The sequence below is a fragment of the Phyllobates terribilis genome, unplaced genomic scaffold (assembly GCF_046119375.1).
Source record: "Phyllobates terribilis strain yellow unplaced genomic scaffold, ASM4611937v1 Scaffold_540__1_contigs__length_1147954, whole genome shotgun sequence".
NCBI classification, from domain to species: Eukaryota; Metazoa; Chordata; class Amphibia; order Anura; family Dendrobatidae; genus Phyllobates; species Phyllobates terribilis.
Window position 1 is genome coordinate 66,297 of NW_027363300.1, and position 23,573 is coordinate 89,869.

A 23,573-nucleotide genomic window follows, 5' to 3' on the forward strand; every position below is an offset into this window, starting at 1 on the left:
AATGCTATCTTTCTAGCTCTCCCTTTTTACTTCCTTTTGGATAAACAGACATATTAGGCAAGCATTTTGGAGCTTTCACCTAAATAACTACAGGTGGTGAGATAAGCTGCACAATATAATTGACCTTTCAGTATATTGTTGCACACACACCATCTATTTAGCAAATGCCCTTGTTATCAACAGCAGCCTTTTAAACTCACCTGAGCTAACAGGTATGTGCGCTGGTTACTCTGCTGCGCTTAAAATTTCTTTTTTGGTTTGCTACAATGCCTTTTCTGAAACGTTGTCTCCTTCTGCTGGAACACTGACTTCTTTCATTTAATGCCTGCAGACTATAAAAGAGAACCCAACCCAAAAAGTTTGGTTGATTAGTCTGTGGCATTCTGTTAAACTGTTGCTTATGGCGGTCTCTGTGAGCTTCTCAGCGACATTCAGCCAGCCAGGTATCCTGCCTGCAGTAGATGGAATGTGGCAATGGAACGCTGGCTGCGCGTGTCATAATAGGCTCTGAGCCTTTATATACCTGTGCACAGCAGCAGCCACCTTCAGTCTGCTGCTGGACAGCCAGCAGCAGCAGCAGCAGGAGAGGTATGTAATCAGGAGCCCTCCTGCTAAGGGTAGACAGCTGCTCGTTCCACCCCACCCCCCGCCTTAATTGGTTCTCCTCCCTTCCAACGGTGTTGAGGCGGGTGGGAACAGCAGGGGGTGAAGGTGCTGTGTTTAAAGAGGTGGAGTTATGCAGATCTAAAACGCGTGGATTGCAGCAGCAGCAAGCCGAAAAGTGCAGGCATGTAAGGGATCTAGAGGTTGACAACATGTCTTCTTAACGGGAGTCCAGGAGCTCATCTCCACAAATGGACTTTTCAGGATCCTTGGGTGGCTCCGTAGTTTGAAACCAATTCTGGTTATCGCTTCTCGGCCTTTTGGCTAAGATCAAGTGTAGTATCTGTTCTTATCAGTTTAATATCTGATACGTCCCCTATCTGGGGACCATATATTAAATGGATTTTTAGAACAGGAAGATGGAAAAAGAGCTTGCTCTGTCCACTCCACGCATTGACCTGGTATTGCAGTATCTCCAGGACCGGTGCACCCCTTCTTTAATGCAGTTTCTAAAATCAGAAAGAATTGAATTCAATGTTTTTTGTTCATTTTGCTTGTTTGTCGGATTTGGGGATGGACTCTTTGGCTTTGCTTTTCTTCTCCTCATTGGATTTTTCATGTTCAAAGTTGCAGAAGCCAGATTACAAGCTCATTTTGGTTCAACTTCAGCAACTGTGCATTGCATTGCCATGTAATGTGATGCAATGCTATCTTTCTAGCTCTCCCTTTTTACTTCCTTTTGGATTAACAGACATATTAGGCAAGCATTTTGGAGCTTTCACCTAAATAACTACAGGTGGTGAGATAAGCTGCACAATATAATTGACCTTTCAGTATATTGTTGCACACACACCATCTATTTAGCAAATGCCCTTGTTATCAACAGCAGCCTTTTAAACTCACCTGAGCTAACAGGTATGTGCGCTGGTTACTCTGCTGCGCTTAAAATTTCTTTTTTGGTTTGCTACAATGCCTTTTCTGAAACGTTGTCTCCTTCTGCTGGAACACTGACTTCTTTCATTTAATGCCTGCAGACTATAAAAGAGAACCCAACCCAAAAAGTTTGGTTGATTAGTCTGTGGCATTCTGTTAAACTGTTGCTTATGGCGGTCTCTGTGAGCTTCTCAGCGACATTCAGCCAGCCAGGTATCCTGCCTGCAGTAGATGGAATGTGGCAATGGAACGCTGGCTGCGCGTGTCATAATAGGCTCTGAGCCTTTATATACCTGTGCACAGCAGCAGCCACCTTCAGTCTGCTGCTGGACAGCCAGCAGCAGCAGCAGCAGGAGAGGTATGTAATCAGGAGGGCTCCTGCTAAGGGTAGACAGCTGCTCGTTCCACCCCACCCCCCGCCTTAATTGGTTCTCCTCCCTTCCAACGGTGTTGAGGCGGGTGGGAACAGCAGGGGGTGAAGGTGCTGTGTTTAAAGAGGTGGAGTTATGCAGATCTAAAACGCGTGGATTGCAGCAGCAGCAAGCCGAAAAGTGCAGGCATGTAAGGGATCTAGAGGTTGACAACATGTCTTCTTAACGGGAGTCCAGGAGCTCATCTCCACAAATGGACTTTTCAGGATCCTTGGGTGGCTCCGTAGTTTGAAACCAATTCTGGTTATCGCTTCTCGGCCTTTTGGCTAAGATCAAGTGTAGTATCTGTTCTTATCAGTTTAATATCTGATACGTCCCCTATCTGGGGACCATATATTAAATGGATTTTTAGAACAGGGAGATGGAAAAAGAGCTTGCTCTGTCCACTCCACGCATTGACCTGGTATTGCAGTATCTCCAGGACCGGTGCACCCCTTCTTTAATGCAGTTTCTAAAATCAGAAAGAATTGAATTCAATGTTTTTTGTTCATTTTGCTTGTTTGTCGGATTTGGGGATGGACTCTTTGGCTTTGCTTTTCTTCTCCTCATTGGATTTTTCATGTTCAAAGTTGCAGAAGCCAGATTACAAGCTCATTTTGGTTCAACTTCAGCAACTGTGCATTGCATTGCCATGTAATGTGATGCAATGCTATCTTTCTAGCTCTCCCTTTTTACTTCCTTTTGGATAAACAGACATATTAGGCAAGCATTTTGGAGCTTTCACCTAAATAACTACAGGTGGTGAGATAAGCTGCACAATATAATTGACCTTTCAGTATATTGTTGCACACACACCATATATTTAGCAAATGCCCTTGTTATCAACAGCAGCCTTTTAAACTCACCTGAGCTAACAGGTATGTGCGCTGGTTACTCTGCTGCACTTAAAATTTCTTTTTTGATTTGCTACAATGCCTTTTCTGAAACGTTGTCTCCTTCTGCTGGAACACTGACTTCTTTCATTTAATGCCTGCAGACTATAAAAGAGAACCCAACCCAAAAAGTTTGGTTGATTAGTCTGTGGCATTCTGTTAAACTGTTGCTTATGGCGGTCTCTGTGAGCTTCTCAGCGACATTCAGCCAGCCAGGTATCCTGCCTGCAGTAGATGGAATGTGGCAATGGAACGCTGGCTGCGCGTGTCATAATAGGCTCTGAGCCTTTATATACCTGTGCACAGCAGCAGCCACCTTCAGTTTGCTGCTGGACAGCCAGCAGCAGCAGCAGCAGGAGAGGTATGTAATCAGGAGCCCTCCTGCTAAGGGTAGACAGCTGCTCGTTCCACCCCACCCCCCGCCTTAATTGGTTCTCCTCCCTTCCAACGGTGTTGAGGCGGGTGGGAACAGCAGGGGGTGAAGGTGCTGTGTTTAAAGAGGTGGAGTTATGCAGATCTAAAACGCGTGGATTGCAGCAGCAGCAAGCCGAAAAGTGCAGGCATGTAAGGGATCTAGAGGTTGACAACATGTCTTCTTAACGGGAGTCCAGGAGCTCATCTCCACAAATGGACTTTTCAGGATCCTTGGGTGGCTCCGTAGTTTGAAACCAATTCTGGTTATCGCTTCTCGGCCTTTTGGCTAAGATCAAGTGTAGTATCTGTTCTTATCAGTTTAATATCTGATACGTCCCCTATCTGGGGACCATATATTAAATGGATTTTTAGAACAGGGAGATGGAAAAAGAGCTTGCTCTGTCCACTCCACGCATTGACCTGGTATTGCAGTATCTCCAGGACCGGTGCACCCCTTCTTTAATGCAGTTTCTAAAATCAGAAAGAATTGAATTCAATGTTTTTTGTTCATTTTGCTTGTTTGTCGGATTTGGGGATGGACTCTTTGGCTTTGCTTTTCTTCTCCTCATTGGATTTTTCATGTTCAAAGTTGCAGAAGCCAGATTACAAGCTCATTTTGGTTCAACTTCAGCAACTGTGCATTGCATTGCCATGTAATGTGATGCAATGCTATCTTTCTAGCTCTCCCTTTTTACTTCCTTTTGGATAAACAGACATATTAGGCAAGCATTTTGGAGCTTTCACCTAAATAACTACAGGTGGTGAGATAAGCTGCACAATATAATTGACCTTTCAGTATATTGTTGCACACACACCATCTATTTAGCAAATGCCCTTGTTATCAACAGCAGCCTTTTAAACTCACCTGAGCTAACAGGTATGTGCGCTGGTTACTCTGCTGCGCTTAAAATTTCTTTTTTGGTTTGCTACAATGCCTTTTCTGAAACGTTGTCTCCTTCTGCTGGAACACTGACTTCTTTCATTTAATGCCTGCAGACTATAAAAGAGAACCCAACCCAAAAAGTTTGGTTGATTAGTCTGTGGCATTCTGTTAAACTGTTGCTTATGGCGGTCTCTGTGAGCTTCTCAGCGACATTCAGCCAGCCAGGTATCCTGCCTGCAGTAGATGGAATGTGGCAATGGAACGCTGGCTGCGCGTGTCATAATAGGCTCTGAGCCTTTATATACCTGTGCACAGCAGCAGCCACCTTCAGTCTGCTGCTGGACAGCCAGCAGCAGCAGCAGCAGGAGAGGTATGTAATCAGGAGCCCTCCTGCTAAGGGTAGACAGCTGCTCGTTCCACCCCACCCCCCGCCTTAATTGGTTCTCCTCCCTTCCAACGGTGTTGAGGCGGGTGGGAACAGCAGGGGGTGAAGGTGCTGTGTTTAAAGAGGTGGAGTTATGCAGATCTAAAACGCGTGGATTGCAGCAGCAGCAAGCCGAAAAGTGCAGGCATGTAAGGGATCTAGAGGTTGACAACATGTCTTCTTAACGGGAGTCCAGGAGCTCATCTCCACAAATGGACTTTTCAGGATCCTTGGGTGGCTCCGTAGTTTGAAACCAATTCTGGTTATCGCTTCTCGGCCTTTTGGCTGCGATCGTATGACTGTACCTTGATTGGTGCGAGTCTCCTGGAGGAATCCGGACACTTTTGTGGAGGATTTTCTGCTTTTTCCTGTGGTATTCCATACCGACAGAATCCAAGATGTCTTTTGTGAAGAACACCATCCGTTTGTCCGTGGATCCATCTGACCAGAACAAGAACAACGTGGTTTTCATTGTCCAAGACATCGTTGAAGGCAAAGCTGGAGCAAGACGTTCTGAGATCTTCAGTGTCAACGAATTTTCACGTCAAGGTAATTATGACGTTACCTTTATGGACCAGGATGTTTGCCTTAATGTCTTTGAATGGCTCCGTGGTCACTCTAGTGACCCCTGCTTGGAAGGAGTTAGATGGGAACCTTTGTTTGGTCTGCAAGAAAAGGAGGTGACTGTGACTGTCTATAACCCTTTTACAGACCCTGAGCTGCTGGAGTGCTTCCTCTCTCGCTACTGTGAATATGTGCGGAAGGGAGTGAAGCAAGTCAATTGTCTAGGAATCTTTAACTGTCAGTATAAATTCCGTGTGAAATTGAAAAGGGATCCTGACAGTGTGGGGGGCTTTAGACACCCTCCATCAAATTTTTCCGTTGCAGGCCATAGAGGTTTCCTCTTTTACCCAGGCCAGCCCATGTTTTGCCGTAGATGCTTTTCTTTCGGACATACCATGGTAACATGCCTTAAAGGGCAGTGTTGCCGAAATTGCAGAAAGGAGGGGCATATGGCCAACCAGTGTCCAGAGGCCAAGTCCTGTGATGTCTGTGGGAGTAGTGATCACATGTATAAGGACTGTCCTATGAGTGCACCTAGACGTTCTGATAAAGAACAGAAGGAGGAGGAGCTGGAGAGGAGGCAGATGGCAAGCGCACTGAAAGTGCTGGAAAGATTGGAGAGGGAGGAGAGAGAGGGAAGGAGGCGGGAAACTGGTAGAGCCTCTCCCTCTACGGCGCCAGAGGAGGTGTCCCTGAGACCATGTTCTTCTTCTGCTGAAGAAATGAGGAAGAAGCGGAAGGAAGAAAAGGAGTTCTGGAGGGAAGTGGCAAAGGTGGAGAAAAAGGCAGTGTCTGCGAGAATATCTAGGAAAGTGGTGGAAGCAGAGCTGCCTGAGATGATGACTTTTGGAGAGGCAATGGACGCAACAGGATGTGAAGTGCAAATCTCGGAACCCGACAGTCCTGAACACCCTTCGGGTCCTGAAAACATTGAAGATTTTTCTTCGGAAGATGATAGGGGTGCAAAGAAGAGTCGTAGGGAGGATGGTGGGGGCAGTGATGATGCAGATTTTAGTGAGCCTCAGAGGAAGATCAGAACTGCCAGAATGAGGAGTGTGGCTGGTGAAGCCAGCGGGTCGGAAACCAGCTGTTCTGTTCTGATGGCGGAGGAGGATAGTGGTGGTGCTGGATAGTGTCACCATATAATATTGTAAATGTTTTTTCTTTTTGTCCTCTTGTGAGCTTTGGTTTAGGCCAAAGGCTATTTCTTTGTGTAATTGGTGAAGGAGTAGAAGTATTATGGGATTTACCATAGTGTCCCAAAACGTAAGAGTGTTTAAAAGTAAAGTAAGAAGAGCTGCTATTTTTGAGTTTTTAGCTATGCAAAATGCATCTATTTTTTGTTTACAAGAATGTGGGGTAGTGGATGGTGTGAAAGGGGATGAATGGTCTTATGGAGCGTCTGTGTGGTCGGGGAGTGCATGTAATAAGAATGATGGTGTGGGTATTTTGGTTAAAGGAAGGGAGGTTGTTTTGAGTGATTATTTGGTTATTGAGGTGGGGAGATGTATCCTTGCTAATTTTGTATACAAGAATGTAAAGTTTTGTGTTATTAATGTTTATGCGCCAGTTGAAAAAAATGAGCGCAAAAATTTATTTGAAAAAATTAAGCTTTTTGTTCCAGGAAGAATACCTGTGGTAATTGTGGGTGATATGAACTGTGATGTGGGGAGAGTGAATGTGGATGTGTCTGGGAAAGCATTATTGGAGTTAGTGAATGATTTTGGGTTGTGTGATATGCAGCGCGTGTGTAACATGAATCCTTTGTTGAACACTTTCTTTTCTGAGAGTGGTAGGGTACAATCCAGATTGGATTATTGTTTTATTTCTAAAAATATGGTTTCTGTTAATTATAGGCAGGAAAACGTTCTTTTTTCAGATCATGTGTGTATGTTGTGTGAGTTGGATATAAAAGTTGATGGAGTGTTTGGGAGAGGATTGTGGAAGTTAAATGTTAAACTGTTAGAGAATGAAGATGTGAGAAAGGAGTATGAAAGGCGGTATGAAGAATGGTGTAAGCATAAAAATGAGTTTGGGAATGTTTGTGAGTGGTGGGACTGGGTGAAGAAACAAACAAAAATGTTCTTTAAAAATTTAGGATACAAGTATGCAGCAATTAAAAGAGAGAGTTTTGTTAAACTGAACGTGCGGTTGAGCGTTTTGTATAAGTTAAGGGAAGGAGGAGTTGAGGTGGAGGAGGATATTTTAGAGGTAAAAAAGGAGATTAGTGAGTTTTTGTTGGAGAGAGGGAGAAGCATAGTGTTTAGGGCAAAGATTGATAAGATGGAGCAGGATGAGAAATGTTCTCGGTTTTTCTTTAAAAAAGTTTTTGGAAAGAAACAGAGTATGAGCGTGGTGTATGGAGCAGATGGAAGTGAGGTGAGTGGAGAGGATATGTGTGAAGAGGTGGCTAAGTTTTATGAGGATCTGTATGCAGTGAAACAGAGGGATGAATGTTTGGAGAATGATGTTTTGAGTGTGTTAGAGAGTAAGTTGAGTGAAGCAGAAAGAGAGAGAGTGATGGGTGAGGTGACTGGTGATGAGGTATGGAAGGTTATGTGTAGTATGGCTTTGAATAAGACGCCGGGGGAGGATGGCCTCCCAGTAGAATTTTATCGTGTGATGTGGGGTGTGATTGGTAAGGACTTTGTGGATGTATGTAAGTATATGTGGGGAAACATGGAGGTGGCTGAGAGTATGCGTGCAGGTATGGTTGTGTTAATTCCTAAGAAAGGGGATTTGAAAAGTCTGAGGAATTGGAGGCCAATAACGTTACTTAATTGTGATTATAAAATCTATGCAAAACTTATGGCTAATAGGATGCGTGATGTGATAGAGAGTGTGATTGGGGATGAGCAGTGTTGTGCGGTACCTGGGAGGCGGATTCATGAGTGTGTGTGTATGTTAAGAGATTGTCTATGGGATTGCATGGGTCGTAAGAAGAGTGTATTTTTGTTAAGTTTGGATTTTGAAAAGGCTTATGATAGGTTGTCGCATGGTTTTTTGTTCAGAGTGTTGTTAAAAATGGGTTTTCCGGCTGATTTTGTTGGGCGAGTGAGAAGTTTGTATGCGGGTGTTTATAGCTGTGTTTTAATGAATGGGTATGTGGGTAGGAAAGTGAATGTCTTTTCGGGTGTGCGACAGGGGTGTCCTTTGTCCCCTGTAGCATTTATTTGTGCAATTGAGCCATTGTTGTGTATGCTGAGGAAAGATAAGGTAATTCGTGGTGTGCAAGTGCCGGGAGGTGGAGGAAAAGAATGGAAGGTGAGTGGTTATATGGATGACGTGTGTGTATTATGTGATTCTGAATGTTCGGTGAGGCGGGTGAAGTTGTTAGTGTCTATTTTTTGTGGTGCATCTGCGTTTAAAGTGAATTGGGAAAAGAGTGAGTGTAAGGGTTTTGGAGGCGGAAGTTTAAGTAGGGATGTAGGTGTGAATGTAGTGAATGGACCTATTAAAGTTTTGGGTGTGAAGTTTTCAGAGAGTTTGGATGGGAAAGAAAGTTGGGATGATGCGAAAGGAAAAGTTGAGCAGAAGTTGAATTTTTGGAAATTGAGGAGTTTATCCTTTTTTGGGAAGATTTTAATTGTTAAGAGTGTGGTGTTGCCAATATTTTTATATATTGCGGTAGTATTTCCACCAGGATATATGTGTATGAGAAGCTTGAATAGAATTTTATTTGTTTTTTTGTGGAACTCGAAAATGGAGAGAGCTAGGAGAGAAATTTTGGTTAAAAGAGTGGAAAAAGGTGGTTTGGGTTTTCCGAATTTGGACGTGTTTTTTGGTGTGAATATCGTTGTGTTTGTTTTGAAAGTGATTAGGGCGGATGGAAAGTTTTCATCTATGTGTAGGTATTTATTTGGAGCGTATTTGTTTCGTTTAAAGTGGCAAGAAAGGGATTTGCGATGTCCGATTGCTTTTGAGGTGCCTGTATGGTATGTGTGGGTTTATAAGTTTTTGGTGAGGTATGAACTGTGTGATGCAGATGTGAGATTGCTGGAGAATAAGAAGGCTGTGTATAGGATGATTGAATGTAGAGAGGTAGAATGTGGAATAAATATGGTTAGGGGTGGTGATGTGCAGAAGGTTTGGAAGAAAGTGCGGATGAGTGGTATGACCAACAAACAGAGTGAAGTTGTGTGGCAGTCTTTACATGGAGTATTACCTGTGAGAGAGTTTCAGAGGAATAGAGGTTTGGTGAGGAGGTAATGTGTCCAAGAAATGGCTGTGGTGGAAGGGAAAGTGTGTTGCATGTTTTTTGGAATTGCCAGTATGCTAGAGATGTGATTGGGAGAATGGGGCCTTTGTGTAAAGAATTGTGTGGTGTGAATTTGTTGTCTTTTGAGTTGTTTATGTTTGGTTTGGGAATATGTGATGGGACGAAGGAAAGAGTCTTGTGGTTGATGCTTGCATGTATAAAGGAAGTGTTATGGGATGTGAGGAATGTGTATGTGTTTAAAAGGAAGGAAATTGCTGTAAAGGATAGTGTGAAGGTGATTTTGGGGAAGATGTATGTGTGTTTCCTATGGGACAAAAAGAGGAGAGGGGAAGTGGATGCGGAGGGAATATGGAAAGTTAAAAAGTGGAGATATATTGTTAGTACCTCTTGATTTTTGTTATTGTTGTTTTGAAATATGAAATAAATATTTCCGATGATGATGGGGACAGCAAATTGCGTATTGGATTTGACGCAGCTGTTTTGATGGAATTTTCCTTTGTCTGGGTTCCATAGACTGTGGAATTTCCTCGTCTGAGGAGAAAAAAAAAAGAAAAAAAAAAAAAATCTGTTCTTATCAGTTTAATATCTGATACGTCCCCTATCTGGGGACCATATATTAAATGGATTTTTAGAACAGGGAGATGGAAAAAGAGCTTGCTCTGTCCACTCCACGCATTGACCTGGTATTGCAGTATCTCCAGGACCGGTGCACCCCTTCTTTAATGCAGTTTCTAAAATCAGAAAGAATTGAATTCAATGTTTTTTGTTCATTTTGCTTGTTTGTCGGATTTTGGGATGGACTCTTTGGCTCTGCTTTTTTTCTCCTCATTGGATTTTTCATGTTCAAAGTTGCAGAAGCCAGATTACAAGCTCATTTTGGTTCAACTTCAGCAACTGTGCATTGCATTGCCATGTAATGTGATGCAATGCTATCTTTCTAGCTCTCCCTTTTTACTTCCTTTTGGATAAACAGACATATTAGGCAAGCATTTTGGAGCTTTCACCTAAATAACTACAGGTGGTGAGATAAGCTGCACAATATAATTGACCTTTCAGTATATTGTTGCACACACACCATCTATTTAGCAAATGCCCTTGTTATCAACAGCAGCCTTTTAAACTCACCTGAGCTAACAGGTATGTGCGCTGGTTACTCTGCTGCGCTTAAAATTTCTTTTTTGGTTTGCTACAATGCCTTTTCTGAAACGTTGTCTCCTTCTGCTGGAACACTGACTTCTTTCATTTAATGCCTGCAGACTATAAAAGAGAACCCAACCCAAAAAGTTTGGTTGATTAGTCTGTGGCATTCTGTTAAACTGTTGCTTATGGCGGTCTCTGTGAGCTTCTCAGCGACATTCAGCCAGCCAGGTATCCTGCCTGCAGTAGATGGAATGTGGCAATGGAACGCTGGCTGCGCGTGTCATAATAGGCTCTGAGCCTTTATATACCTGTGCACAGCAGCAGCCACCTTCAGTCTGCTGCTGGACAGCCAGCAGCAGCAGCAGCAGGAGAGGTATGTAATCAGGAGCCCTCCTGCTAAGGGTAGACAGCTGCTCGTTCCACCCCACCCCCCGCCTTAATTGGTTCTCCTCCCTTCCAACGGTGTTGAGGCGGGTGGGAACAGCAGGGGGTGAAGGTGCTGTGTTTAAAGAGGTGGAGTTATGCAGATCTAAAACGCGTGGATTGCAGCAGCAGCAAGCCGAAAAGTGCAGGCATGTAAGGGATCTAGAGGTTGACAACATGTCTTCTTAACGGGAGTCCAGGAGCTCATCTCCACAAATGGACTTTTCAGGATCCTTGGGTGGCTCCGTAGTTTGAAACCAATTCTGGTTATCGCTTCTCGGCCTTTTGGCTAAGATCAAGTGTAGTATCTGTTCTTATCAGTTTAATATCTGATACGTCCCCTATCTGGGGACCATATATTAAATGGATTTTTAGAACAGGGAGATGGAAAAAGAGCTTGCTCTGTCCACTCCACGCATTGACCTGGTATTGCAGTATCTCCAGGACCGGTGCACCCCTTCTTTAATGCAGTTTCTAAAATCAGAAAGAATTGAATTCAATGTTTTTTGTTCATTTTGCTTGTTTGTCGGATTTTGGGATGGACTCTTTGGCTTTGCTTTTCTTCTCCTCATTGGATTTTTCATGTTCAAAGTTGCAGAAGCCAGATTACAAGCTCATTTTGGTTCAACTTCAGCAACTGTGCATTGCATTGCCATGTAATGTGATGCAATGCTATCTTTCTAGCTCTCCCTTTTTACTTCCTTTTGGATAAACAGACATATTAGGCAAGCATTTTGGAGCTTTTACCTAAATAACTACAGGTGGTGAGATAAGCTGCACAATATAATTGACCTTTCAGTATATTGTTGCACACACACCATCTATTTAGCAAATGCCCTTGTTATCAACAGCAGCCTTTTAAACTCACCTGAGCTAACAGGTATGTGCGCTGGTTACTCTGCTGCGCTTAAAATTTCTTTTTTGGTTTGCTACAATGCCTTTTCTGAAACGTTGTCTCCTTCTGCTGGAACACTGACTTCTTTCATTTAATGCCTGCAGACTATAAAAGAGAACCCAACCCAAAAAGTTTGGTTGATTAGTCTGTGGCATTCTGTTAAACTGTTGCTTATGGCGGTCTCTGTGAGCTTCTCAGCGACATTCAGCCAGCCAGGTATCCTGCCTGCAGTAGATGGAATGTGGCAATGGAACGCTGGCTGCGCGTGTCATAATAGGCTCTGAGCCTTTATATACCTGTGCACAGCAGCAGCCACCTTCAGTCTGCTGCTGGACAGCCAGCAGCAGCAGCAGCAGGAGAGGTATGTAATCAGGAGCCCTCCTGCTAAGGGTAGACAGCTGCTCGTTCCACCCCACCCCCCGCCTTAATTGGTTCTCCTCCCTTCCAACGGTGTTGAGGCGGGTGGGAACAGCAGGGGGTGAAGGTGCTGTGTTTAAAGAGGTGGAGTTATGCAGATCTAAAACGCGTGGATTGCAGCAGCAGCAAGCCGAAAAGTGCAGGCATGTAAGGGATCTAGAGGTTGACAACATGTCTTCTTAACGGGAGTCCAGGAGCTCATCTCCACAAATGGACTTTTCAGGATCCTTGGGTGGCTCCGTAGTTTGAAACCAATTCTGGTTATCGCTTCTCGGCCTTTTGGCTAAGATCAAGTGTAGTATCTGTTCTTATCAGTTTAATATCTGATACGTCCCCTATCTGGGGACCATATATTAAATGGATTTTTAGAACAGGGAGATGGAAAAAGAGCTTGCTCTGTCCACTCCACGCATTGACCTGGTATTGCAGTATCTCCAGGACCGGTGCACCCCTTCTTTAATGCAGTTTCTAAAATCAGAAAGAATTGAATTCAATGTTTTTTGTTCATTTTGCTTGTTTGTCGGATTTGGGGATGGACTCTTTGGCTTTGCTTTTCTTCTCCTCATTGGATTTTTCATGTTCAAAGTTGCAGAAGCCAGATTACAAGCTCATTTTGGTTCAACTTCAGCAACTGTGCATTGCATTGCCATGTAATGTGATGCAATGCTATCTTTCTAGCTCTCCCTTTTTACTTCCTTTTGGATAAACAGACATATTAGGCAAGCATTTTGGAGCTTTCACCTAAATAACTACAGGTGGTGAGATAAGCTGCACAATATAATTGACCTTTCAGTATATTGTTGCACACACACCATCTATTTAGCAAATGCCCTTGTTATCAACAGCAGCCTTTTAAACTCACCTGAGCTAACAGGTATGTGCGCTGGTTACTCTGCTGCGCTTAAAATTTCTTTTTTGGTTTGCTACAATGCCTTTTCTGAAACGTTGTCTCCTTCTGCTGGAACACTGACTTCTTTCATTTAATGCCTGCAGACTATAAAAGAGAACCCAACCCAAAAAGTTTGGTTGATTAGTCTGTGGCATTCTGTTAAACTGTTGCTTATGGCGGTCTCTGTGAGCTTCTCAGCGACATTCAGCCAGCCAGGTATCCTGCCTGCAGTAGATGGAATGTGGCAATGGAACGCTGGCTGCGCGTGTCATAATAGGCTCTGAGCCTTTATATACCTGTGCACAGCAGCAGCCACCTTCAGTCTGCTGCTGGACAGCCAGCAGTAGCAGCAGCAGGAGAGGTATGTAATCAGGAGCCCTCCTGCTAAGGGTAGACAGCTGCTCGTTCCACCCCACCCCCCGCCTTAATTGGTTCTCCTCCCTTCCAACGGTGTTGAGGCGGGTGGGAACAGCAGGGGGTGAAGGTGCTGTGTTTAAAGAGGTGGAGTTATGCAGATCTAAAACGCGTGGATTGCAGCAGCAGCAAGCCGAAAAGTGCAGGCATGTAAGGGATCTAGAGGTTGACAACATGTCTTCTTAACGGGAGTCCAGGAGCTCATCTCCACAAATGGACTTTTCAGGATCCTTGGGTGGCTCCGTAGTTTGAAACCAATTCTGGTTATCGCTTCTCGGCCTTTTGGCTAAGATCAAGTGTAGTATCTGTTCTTATCAGTTTAATATATGATACGTCCCCTATCTGGGGACCATATATTAAATGGATTTTTAGAACAGGGAGATGGAAAAAGAGCTTGCTCTGTCCACTCCACGCATTGACCTGGTATTGCAGTATCTCCAGGACCGGTGCACCCCTTCTTTAATGCAGTTTCTAAATTCAGAAAGAATTGAATTCAATGTTTTTTGTTCATTTTGCTTGTTTGTCAGATTTTGGGATGGACTCTTTGGCTTTGCTTTTCTTCTCCTCATTGGATTTTTCATGTTCAAAGTTGCAGAAGCCAGATTACAAGCTCATTTTGGTTCAACTTCAGCAACTGTGCATTGCATTGCCATGTAATGTGATGCAATGCTATCTTTCTAGCTCTCCCTTTTTACTTCCTTTTGGATAAACAGACATATTAGGCAAGCATTTTGGAGCTTTCACCTAAATAACTACAGGTGGTGAGATAAGCTGCACAATATAATTGACCTTTCAGTATATTGTTGCACACACACCATCTATTTAGCAAATGCCCTTGTTATCAACAGCAGCCTTTTAAACTCACCTGAGCTAACAGGTATGTGCGCTGGTTACTCTGCTGCGCTTAAAATTTCTTTTTTGGTTTGCTACAATGCCTTTTCTGAAACGTTGTCTCCTTCTGCTGGAACACTGACTTCTTTCATTTAATGCCTGCAGACTATAAAAGAGAACCCAACCCAAAAAGTTTGGTTGATTAGTCTGTGGCATTCTGTTAAACTGTTGCTTATGGCGGTCTCTGTGAGCTTCTCAGCGACATTCAGCCAGCCAGGTATCCTGCCTGCAGTAGATGGAATGTGGCAATGGAACGCTGGCTGCGCGTGTCACAATAGGCTCTGAGCCTTTATATACCTGTGCACAGCAGCAGCCACCTTCAGTCTGCTGCTGGACAGCCAGCAGCAGCAGCAGCAGGAGAGGTATGTAATCAGGAGCCCTCCTGCTAAGGGTAGACAGCTGCTCGTTCCACCCCACCCCCCGCCTTAATTGGTTCTCCTCCCTTCCAACGGTGTTGAGGCGGGTGGGAACAGCAGGGGGTGAAGGTGCTGTGTTTAAAGAGGTGGAGTTATGCAGATCTAAAATGCGTGGATTGCAGCAGCAGCAAGCCGAAAAGTGCAGGCATGTAAGGGATCTAGAGGTTGACAACATGTCTTCTTAACGGGAGTCCAGGAGCTCATCTCCACAAATGGACTTTTCAGGATCCTTGGGTGGCTCCGTAGTTTGAAACCAATTCTGGTTATCGCTTCTCGGCCTTTTGGCTAAGATCAAGTGTAGTATCTGTTCTTATCAGTTTAATATCTGATACGTCCCCTATCTGGGGACCATATATTAAATGGATTTTTAGAACAGGGAGATGGAAAAAGAGCTTGCTCTGTCCACTCCACGCATTGACCTGGTATTGCAGTATCTCCAGGACCGGTGCACCCCTTCTTTAATGCAGTTTCTAAAATCAGAAAGAATTGAATTCAATGTTTTTTGTTCATTTTGCTTGTTTGTCGGATTTTGGGATGGACTCTTTGGCTTTGCTTTTCTTCTCCTCATTGGATTTTTCATGTTCAAAGTTGCAGAAGCCAGATTACAAGCTCATTTTGGTTCAACTTCAGCAACTGTGCATTGCATTGCCATGTAATGTGATGCAATGCTATCTTTCTAGCTCTCCCTTTTTACTTCCTTTTGGATAAACAGACATATTAGGCAAGCATTTTGGAGCTTTCACCTAAATAACTACAGGTGGTGAGATAAGCTGCACAATATAATTGACCTTTCAGTATATTGTTGCACACACACCATCTATTTAGCAAATGCCCTTGTTATCAACAGCAGCCTTTTAAACTCACCTGAGCTAACAGGTATGTGCGCTGGTTACTCTGCTGCGCTTAAAATTTCTTTTTTGGTTTGCTACAATGCCTTTTCTGAAACGTTGTCTCCTTCTGCTGGAACACTGACTTCTTTCATTTAATGCCTGCAGACTATAAAAGAGAACCCAACCCAAAAAGTTTGGTTGATTAGTCTGTGGCATTCTGTTAAACTGTTGCTTATGGCGGTCTCTGTGAGCTTCTCAGCGACATTCAGCCAGCCAGGTATCCTGCCTGCAGTAGATGGAATGTGGCAATGGAACGCTGGCTGCGCATGTCATAATAGGCTCTGAGCCTTTATATACCTGTGCACAGCAGCAGCCACCTTCAGTCTGCTGCTGGACAGCCAGCAGCAGCAGCAGCAGGAGAGGTATGTAATCAGGAGCCCTCCTGCTAAGGGTAGACAGCTGCTCGTTCCACCCCACCCCCCGCCTTAATTGGTTCTCCTCCCTTCCAACGGTGTTGAGGCGGGTGGGAACAGCAGGGGGTGAAGGTGCTGTGTTTAAAGAGGTGGAGTTATGCAGATCTAAAACGCGTGGATTGCAGCAGCAGCAAGCCGAAAAGTGCAGGCATGTAAGGGATCTAGAGGTTGACAACATGTCTTCTTAACGGGAGTCCAGGAGCTCATCTCCACAAATGGACTTTTCAGGATCCTTGGGTGGCTCCGTAGTTTGAAACCAATTCTGGTTATCGCTTCTCGGCCTTTTGGCTAAGATCAAGTGTAGTATCTTTCGAAAAGGCGGTTTTGGATGTTGGCCGCCCTAGTAGATTGATACATTATGCACACTGGGGTTTAGGTGCTTGTTAGTATGCCAGGTGGCTAATATAGTCATCTGGTGGAAAGCATGGCTCCCCAGGATCGACGCCATTGGGCCGGGGAAGATCGAAAGCCCGAAGTGTGAAGTGCCCCAGGAGTGGTGACCCTGGGGTGCCTTAACTCACTGGGATTGGGAACCCCACTTGAGTTTATGGCACATTTGCACTAGCACTTCAATATTTCTTTCTTCACACACACCCTTATTCCGGGCCTTCTGGCCTTAGGATGGGGAATTTTTCAATTCCCGGTCGAAGGTCCGGGCAGTATTATACTGTGAAACCTTCACTATTTATTTAATTTTTTTTTGTCACTGTGTGTCCACTTTTTCACGTGTGTCCACGTCCTTACTAGGATTTTGTCGGGATGCGGTTCCCTTACGGGTTCCTCTCTTGGCAGGTCTAGGGGGGGAGTGTGTGGCCATCAGGTTCCGCTCCCCCCTGAACCCCCCTGGCTCTCCTCTTTCGGGAGGAGAGCGTTGTTGGCTCCCCTCTTCCGCGAGGGGAGCACAGTCTTTGGCTCCCAGTGCCTTGCTCGGGTGAGAACTCGGGCAGGTATTGAGGGTAAGATTGGGTCGCCTCTGGCTCCGGCTGGAGGTGGCTATTTGTCCCTGTGCCTCGCTGTGGCCTTCTGGCTCGGAGGGACGGGGAATGGTTTGGGGGACCCTTCTCCTTTTGGAGAGGGTTTCAAGAAGACCAGCATCCTAGTGCACTTTTTTTTGTGGCACTTGTCACTTTTTTAAGCGCACTCGGGTTTTGTACACGAATTCGGGCTTTCGATAAAAAAAAAAAAATCTGTTCTTATCAGTTTAATATCTGATACGTCCCCTATCTGGGGACCATATATTAAATGAATTTTTAGAACAGGGAGATGGAAAAAGAGCTTGCTCTGTCCACTCCACGCATTGAATTGGTATTGCAGTATCTCCAGGACCGGTGCACCCCTTCTTTAATGCAGTTTCTAAAATCAGAAAGAATTGAATTCAATGTTTTTTGTTCATTTTGCTTGTTTGTCGGATTTTGGGATGGACTCTTTGGCTTTGCTTTTCTTCTCCTCATTGGATTTTTCATGTTCAAAGTTGCAGAAGCCAGATTACAAGCTCATTTTGGTTCAACTTCAGCAACTGTGCATTGCATTGCCATGTAATGTGATGCAATGCTATCTTTCTAGCTCTCCCTTTTTACTTCCTTTTGGATAAACAGACATATTAGGCAAGCATTTTGGAGCTTTCACCTAAATAACTACAGGTGGTGAGATAAGCTGCACAATATAATTGACCTTTCAGTATATTGTTGCACACACACCATCTATTTAGCAAATGCCCTTGTTATCAACAGCAGCCTTTTAAACTCACCTGAGCTAACAGGTATGTGCGCTGGTTACTCTGCTGCGCTTAAAATTTCTTTTTTGGTTTGCTACAATGCCTTTTCTGAAACGTTGTCTCCTTCTGCTGGAACACTGACTTCTTTCATTTAATTCCTGCAGACTATAAAAGAGAACCCAACCCAAAAAGTTTGGTTGATTAGTCTGTGGCATTCTGTTAAACTGTTGCTTATGGCGGTCTCTGTGAGCTTCTCAGCGACATTCAGCCAGCCAGGTATCCTGCCTGCAGTAGATGGAATGTGGCAATGGAACGCTGGCTGCGCGTGTCATAATAGGCTCTGAGCCTTTATATACCTGTGCACAGCAGCAGCCACCTTCAGTCTGCTGCTGGACAGCCAGCAGCAGCAGCAGCAGGAGAGGTATGTAATCAGGAGCCCTCCTGCTAAGGGTAGACAGTTGCTCGTTCCACCCCACCCCCCGCCTTAATTGGTTCTCCTCCCTTCCAACGGTGTTGAGGCGGGTGGGAACAGCAGGGGGTGAAGGTGCTGTGTTTAAAGAGGTGGAGTTATGCAGATCTAAAACGCGTGGATTGCAGCAGCAGCAAGCCGAAAAGTGCAGGCATGTAAGGGATCTAGAGGTTGACAACATGTCTTCTTAACGGGAGTCCAGGAGCTCATCTCCACAAATGGACTTTTCAGGATCCTTGGGTGGCTCCGTAGTTTGAAACCAATTCTGGTTATCGCTTCTCGGCCTTTTGGCTAAGATCAAGTGTAGTATCTGTTCTTATCAGTTTAATATCTGATACGTCCCCTATCTGGGGACCATATATTAAATGGATTTTTAGAACAGGGAGATGGAAAAAGAGCTTGCTCTGTCCACTCCACGCATTGACCTGGTATTGCAGTATCTCCAGGACCGGTGCACCCCTTCTTTAATGCAGTTTCTAAAATCAGATAGAATTGAATTCAATGTTTTTTGTTCATTTTGCTTGTTTGTCGGATTTTGGGATGGACTCTTTGGCTTTGCTTTTCTTCTCCTCATTGGATTTTTCATGTTCAAAGTTGCAGAAGCCAGATTACAAGCTCATTTTGGTTCAACTTCAGCAACTGTGCATTGCATTGCCATGTAATGTGATGCAATGCTATCTTTCTAGCTCTCCCTTTTTACTTCCTTTTGGATAAACAGACATATTAGGCAAGCATTTTGGAGCTTTCACCTAAATAACTACAGGTGGTGAGATAAGCTGCACAATATAATTGACCTTTCAGTATATTGTTGCACACACACCATCTATTTAGCAAATGCCCTTGTTATCAACAGCAGCCTTTTAAACTCACCTGAGCTAACAGGTATGTGCGCTGGTTACTCTGCTGCGCTTAAAATTTCTTTTTTGGTTTGCTACAATGCCTTTTCTGAAACGTTGTCTCCTTCTGCTGGAACACTGACTTCTTTCATTTAATGCCTGCAGACTATAAAAGAGAACCCAACCCAAAAAGTTTGGTTGATTAGTCTGTGGCATTCTGTTAAACTGTTGCTTATGGCGGTCTCTGTGAGCTTCTCAGCGACATTCAGCCAGCCAGGTATCCTGCCTGCAGTAGATGGAATGTGGCAATGGAACGCTGGCTGCGCGTGTCATAATAGGCTCTGAGCCATTATATACCTGTGCACAGCAGCAGCCACCTTCAGTCTGCTGCTGGACAGCCAGCAGCAGCAGCAGCAGGAGAGGTATGTAATCAGGAGCCCTCCTGCTAAGGGTAGACAGCTGCTCGTTCCACCCCACCCCCCGCCTTAATTGGTTCTCCTCCCTTCCAACGGTGTTGAGGCGGGTGGGAACAGCAGGGGGTGAAGGTGCTGTGTTTAAAGAGGTGGAGTTATGCAGATCTAAAACGCGTGGATTGCAGCAGCAGCAAGCCGAAAAGTGCAGGCATGTAAGGGATCTAGAGGTTGACAACATGTCTTCTTAACGGGAGTCCAGGAGCTCATCTCCACAAATGGACTTTTCAGGATCCTTGGGTGGCTCCGTAGTTTGAAACCAATTCTGGTTATCGCTTCTCGGCCTTTTGGCTAAGATCAAGTGTAGTATCTGTTCTTATCAGTTTAATATCTGATACGTCCCCTATCTGGGGACCATATATTAAATGGATTTTTAGAACAGGGAGATGGAAAAAGAGCTTGCTCTGTCCACTCCACGCATTGACCTGGTATTGCAGTATCTCCAGGACCGGTGCACCCCTTCTTTAATGCAGTTTCTAAAATCAGAAAGAATTGAATTCAATGTTTTTTGTTCATTTTGCTTGTTTGTCGGATTTTGGGATGGACTCTTTGGCTTTGCTTTTCTTCTCCTCATTGGATTTTTCATGTTCAAAGTTGCAGAAGCCAGATTACAAGCTCATTTTGGTTCAACTTCAGCAACTGTGCATTGCATTGCCATGTAATGTGATGCAATGCTATCTTTCTAGCTCTCCCTTTTTACTTCCTTTTGGATAAACAGACATATTAGGCAAGCATTTTGGAGCTTTCACCTAAATAACTACAGGTGGTGAGATAAGCTGCACAATATAATTGACCTTTCAGTATATTGTTGCACACACACCATCTATTTAGCAAATGCCCTTGTTATCAACAGCAGCCTTTTAAACTCACCTGAGCTAACAGGTATGTGCGCTGGTTACTCTGCTGCGCTTAAAATTTCTTTTTTGGTTTGCTACAATGCCTTTTCTGAAACGTTGTCTCCTTCTGCTGGAACACTGACTTCTTTCATTTAATGCCTGCAGACTATAAAAGAGAACCCAACCCAAAAAGTTTGGTTGATTAGTCTGTGGCATTCTGTTAAACTGTTGCTTATGGCGGTCTCTGTGAGCTTCTCAGCGACATTCAGCCAGCCAGGTATCCTGCCTGCAGTAGATGGAATGTGGCAATGGAACGCTGGCTGCGCGTGTCATAATAGGCTCTGAGCCTTTATATACCTGTGCACAGCAGCAGCCACCTTCAGTCTGCTGCTGGACAGCCAGCAGCAGCAGCAGCAGGAGAGGTATGTAATCAGGAGCCCTCCTGCTAAGGGTAGACAGCTGCTCGTTCCACCCCACCCCCCGCCTTAATTGGTTCTCCTCCCTTCCAACGGTGTTGAGGCGGGTGGGAACAGCAGGGGGTGAAGGTGCTGTGTTTAAAGAGGTGGAGTTATGCAGATCTAAAACGCGTGGATTGCAGCAGCAGCAAGCCGAAAAGTGCAGGCATGTAAGGGATCTAGAGGTTGACAACATGTCTTCTTAACGGGAGTCCAGGAGCTCATCTCCACAAATGGACTTTTCAGGATCCTTGGGTGGCTCCGTAGTTTGAAACCAATTCTGGTTATCGCTTCTCGGCCTTTTGGCTAAGATCAAGTGTAGTATCTTTCGAAAAGGCGGTTTTGGATGTTGGCCGCCCTAGTAGATTGATACATTATGCACACTGGGGTTTAGGCGCTTGTTAGTACGCCAGGTGGCTAATATAGTCATCTGGTGGAAAGCATGGCCCCCCAGGATCGACGCCATTGGGCCGGGGAAGATCGAAAGCCCGAAGTGTGAAGTGCCCCAGGAGTGGTGACCCTGGGGTGCCTTAACTCACTGGGATTGGGAACCCCACTTGAGTTTATGGCACATTTGCACAAGCACTTCAAATTTTCTTTCTTCGCACACACCCTTATTCCGGGCCTTCTGGCCTTAGGATGGGGAATTTTTCAATTCCCGGTCGAAGGTCCGGGCAGTATTATACTGTGAAACCTTCACTATTTATTTAATTTCTTTGTCACTGTGTGTCCACTTATTCACGTGTGTCACGTCCTACTAGGATTTTGTCGGGATGCGGTTCCCTTACGGGTTCCTCTCTTGGCAGGTCTAGGGGGGGAGTGTGTGGCCATCAGGTTCCGCTCCCCCCTGAACCCCCCTGGCTCTCCTCTTTTGGGAGGAGAGCGTTGTTGGCTCCCCTCTTCCGGGAGGGGAGCACAGTCTTTGGCTTGCAGTGCCTTGCTCGGGTGAGAACTCGGGCAGGTGCTGGGGGTAAGATTGGGTCGCCTCTGGCTTCGGCTGGAGATGGCTTTTTGTCCCTGTTCCTCGCTGTGGCCTTTTGGCTCGGAGGGACGGGGAATGGTTTGGGGGACCCTTCTCCTTTTGGAGAGGGTTTCAAGAAGACCAGCATCCTAGTGCACTTTTTTTGTGGCACTTGTCACTTTTTTAAGCGCACTCGGGTTTTGTACACGAATTCGGGCTTTCGATAAAAAAAAAAAAAAAAATCTGTTCTTATCAGTTTAATATCTGATACGTCCCCTATCTGGGGACCATATATTAAATGGATTTTTAGAACAGGGAGATGGAAAAAGAGCTTGCTCTGTCCACTCCACGCATTGACCTGGTATTGCAGTATCTCCAGGACCGGTGCACCCCTTCTTTAATGCAGTTTCTAAAATCAGAAAGAATTGAATTCAATGTTTTTTGTTCATTTTGCTTGTTTGTCGGATTTTGGGATGGACTCTTTGGCTTTGCTTTTCTTCTCCTCATTGGATTTTTCATGTTCAAAGTTGCAGAAGCCAGATTACAAGCTCATTTTGGTTCAACTTCAGCAACTGTGCATTGCATTGCCATGTAATGTGATGCAATGCTATCTTTCTAGCTCTCCCTTTTTACTTCCTTTTGGATAAACAGACATATTAGGCAAGCATTTTGGAGCTTTCACCTAAATAACTACAGGTGGTGAGATAAGCTGCACAATATAATTGACCTTTCAGTATATTGTTGCACACACACCATCTATTTAGCAAATGCCCTTGTTATCAACAGCAGCCTTTTAAACTCACCTGAGCTAACAGGTATGTGCGCTGGTTACTCTGCTGCGCTTAAAATTTCTTTTTTGGTTTGCTACAATGCCTTTTCTGAAACGTTGTCTCCTTCTGCTGGAACACTGACTTCTTTCATTTAATGCCTGCAGACTATAAAAGAGAACCCAACCCAAAAAGTTTGGTTGATTAGTCTGTGGCATTCTGTTAAACTGTTGCTTATGGCGGTCTCTGTGAGCTTCTCAGCGACATTCAGCCAGCCAGGTATCCTGCCTGCAGTAGATGGAATGTGGCAATGGAACGCTGGCTGCGCGTGTCATAATAGGCTCTGAGCCATTATATACCTGTGCACAGCAGCAGCCACCTTCAGTCTGCTGCTGGACAGCCAGCAGCAGCAGCAGCAGGAGAGGTATGTAATCAGGAGCCCTCCTGCTAAGGGTAGACAGCTGCTCGTTCCACCCCACCCCCCGCCTTAATTGGTTCTCCTCCCTTCCAACGGTGTTGAGGCGGGTGGGAACAGCAGGGGGTGAAGGTGCTGTGTTTAAAGAGGTGGAGTTATGCAGATCTAAAACGCGTGGATTGCAGCAGCAGCAAGCCGAAAAGTGCAGGCATGTAAGGGATCTAGAGGTTGACAACATGTCTTCTTAACGGGAGACCAGGAGCTCATCTCCACAAATGGACTTTTCAGGATCCTTGGGTGGCTCCGTAGTTTGAAACCAATTCTGGTTATCGCTTCTCGGCCTTTTGGCTAAGATCAAGTGTAGTATCTGTTCTTATCAGTTTAATATCTGATACGTCCCCTATCTGGGGACCATATATTAAATGGATTTTTAGAACAGGGAGATGGAAAAAGAGCTTGCTCTGTCCACTCCACGCATTGACCTGGTATTGCAGTATCTCCAGGACCGGTGCACCCCTT

At 44.8% G+C, this 23,573-nt stretch overlaps 13 non-coding genes and 2 pseudogenes across 13 annotated transcripts; all 15 read left to right on the top strand.

Annotated features, from left to right (window-relative positions):
• The first annotated feature begins 907 nt into the window (after nt 1–907).
• On the top strand, nt 908–1,098 carry LOC141232418 (U2 spliceosomal RNA). Its single transcript, XR_012298669.1, has one exon. It is a non-coding gene; the product is annotated as a U2 spliceosomal RNA (small nuclear RNA).
• Nucleotides 1,099–2,213: 1,115 nt separating this feature from the next.
• Nucleotides 2,214–2,404, top strand: LOC141232952 (U2 spliceosomal RNA). Its single transcript, XR_012299122.1, has one exon. It is a non-coding gene; the product is annotated as a U2 spliceosomal RNA (small nuclear RNA).
• Nucleotides 2,405–3,519: 1,115 nt separating this feature from the next.
• On the top strand, nt 3,520–3,710 carry LOC141232963 (U2 spliceosomal RNA). The gene has a single exon (XR_012299133.1). It is a non-coding gene; the product is annotated as a U2 spliceosomal RNA (small nuclear RNA).
• A 6,154-nt stretch (nt 3,711–9,864) lies between these two features.
• On the top strand, nt 9,865–10,060 carry LOC141232533 (U2 spliceosomal RNA). The gene has a single exon (XR_012298770.1). It is a non-coding gene; the product is annotated as a U2 spliceosomal RNA (small nuclear RNA).
• Nucleotides 10,061–11,175: 1,115 nt separating this feature from the next.
• On the top strand, nt 11,176–11,366 carry LOC141232974 (U2 spliceosomal RNA). Its single transcript, XR_012299144.1, has one exon. It is a non-coding gene; the product is annotated as a U2 spliceosomal RNA (small nuclear RNA).
• A 1,115-nt stretch (nt 11,367–12,481) lies between these two features.
• Nucleotides 12,482–12,672, top strand: LOC141232986 (U2 spliceosomal RNA). Its single transcript, XR_012299155.1, has one exon. It is a non-coding gene; the product is annotated as a U2 spliceosomal RNA (small nuclear RNA).
• A 1,115-nt stretch (nt 12,673–13,787) lies between these two features.
• LOC141232450 (U2 spliceosomal RNA) lies at nt 13,788–13,978 on the top strand. The gene has a single exon (XR_012298701.1). It is a non-coding gene; the product is annotated as a U2 spliceosomal RNA (small nuclear RNA).
• Nucleotides 13,979–15,093: 1,115 nt separating this feature from the next.
• On the top strand, nt 15,094–15,284 carry LOC141232997 (U2 spliceosomal RNA). Its single transcript, XR_012299166.1, has one exon. It is a non-coding gene; the product is annotated as a U2 spliceosomal RNA (small nuclear RNA).
• A 1,115-nt stretch (nt 15,285–16,399) lies between these two features.
• Nucleotides 16,400–16,491, top strand: LOC141232587 (U2 spliceosomal RNA; annotated as a pseudogene).
• A 794-nt stretch (nt 16,492–17,285) lies between these two features.
• LOC141232559 (U2 spliceosomal RNA) lies at nt 17,286–17,470 on the top strand. Its single transcript, XR_012298787.1, has one exon. It is a non-coding gene; the product is annotated as a U2 spliceosomal RNA (small nuclear RNA).
• Nucleotides 17,471–18,585: 1,115 nt separating this feature from the next.
• LOC141233009 (U2 spliceosomal RNA) lies at nt 18,586–18,776 on the top strand. Its single transcript, XR_012299177.1, has one exon. It is a non-coding gene; the product is annotated as a U2 spliceosomal RNA (small nuclear RNA).
• A 1,115-nt stretch (nt 18,777–19,891) lies between these two features.
• LOC141233020 (U2 spliceosomal RNA) lies at nt 19,892–20,082 on the top strand. Its single transcript, XR_012299188.1, has one exon. It is a non-coding gene; the product is annotated as a U2 spliceosomal RNA (small nuclear RNA).
• Nucleotides 20,083–21,197: 1,115 nt separating this feature from the next.
• Nucleotides 21,198–21,289, top strand: LOC141232588 (U2 spliceosomal RNA; annotated as a pseudogene).
• A 794-nt stretch (nt 21,290–22,083) lies between these two features.
• On the top strand, nt 22,084–22,267 carry LOC141232539 (U2 spliceosomal RNA). Its single transcript, XR_012298775.1, has one exon. It is a non-coding gene; the product is annotated as a U2 spliceosomal RNA (small nuclear RNA).
• A 1,115-nt stretch (nt 22,268–23,382) lies between these two features.
• LOC141233032 (U2 spliceosomal RNA) lies at nt 23,383–23,573 on the top strand. Its single transcript, XR_012299199.1, has one exon. It is a non-coding gene; the product is annotated as a U2 spliceosomal RNA (small nuclear RNA).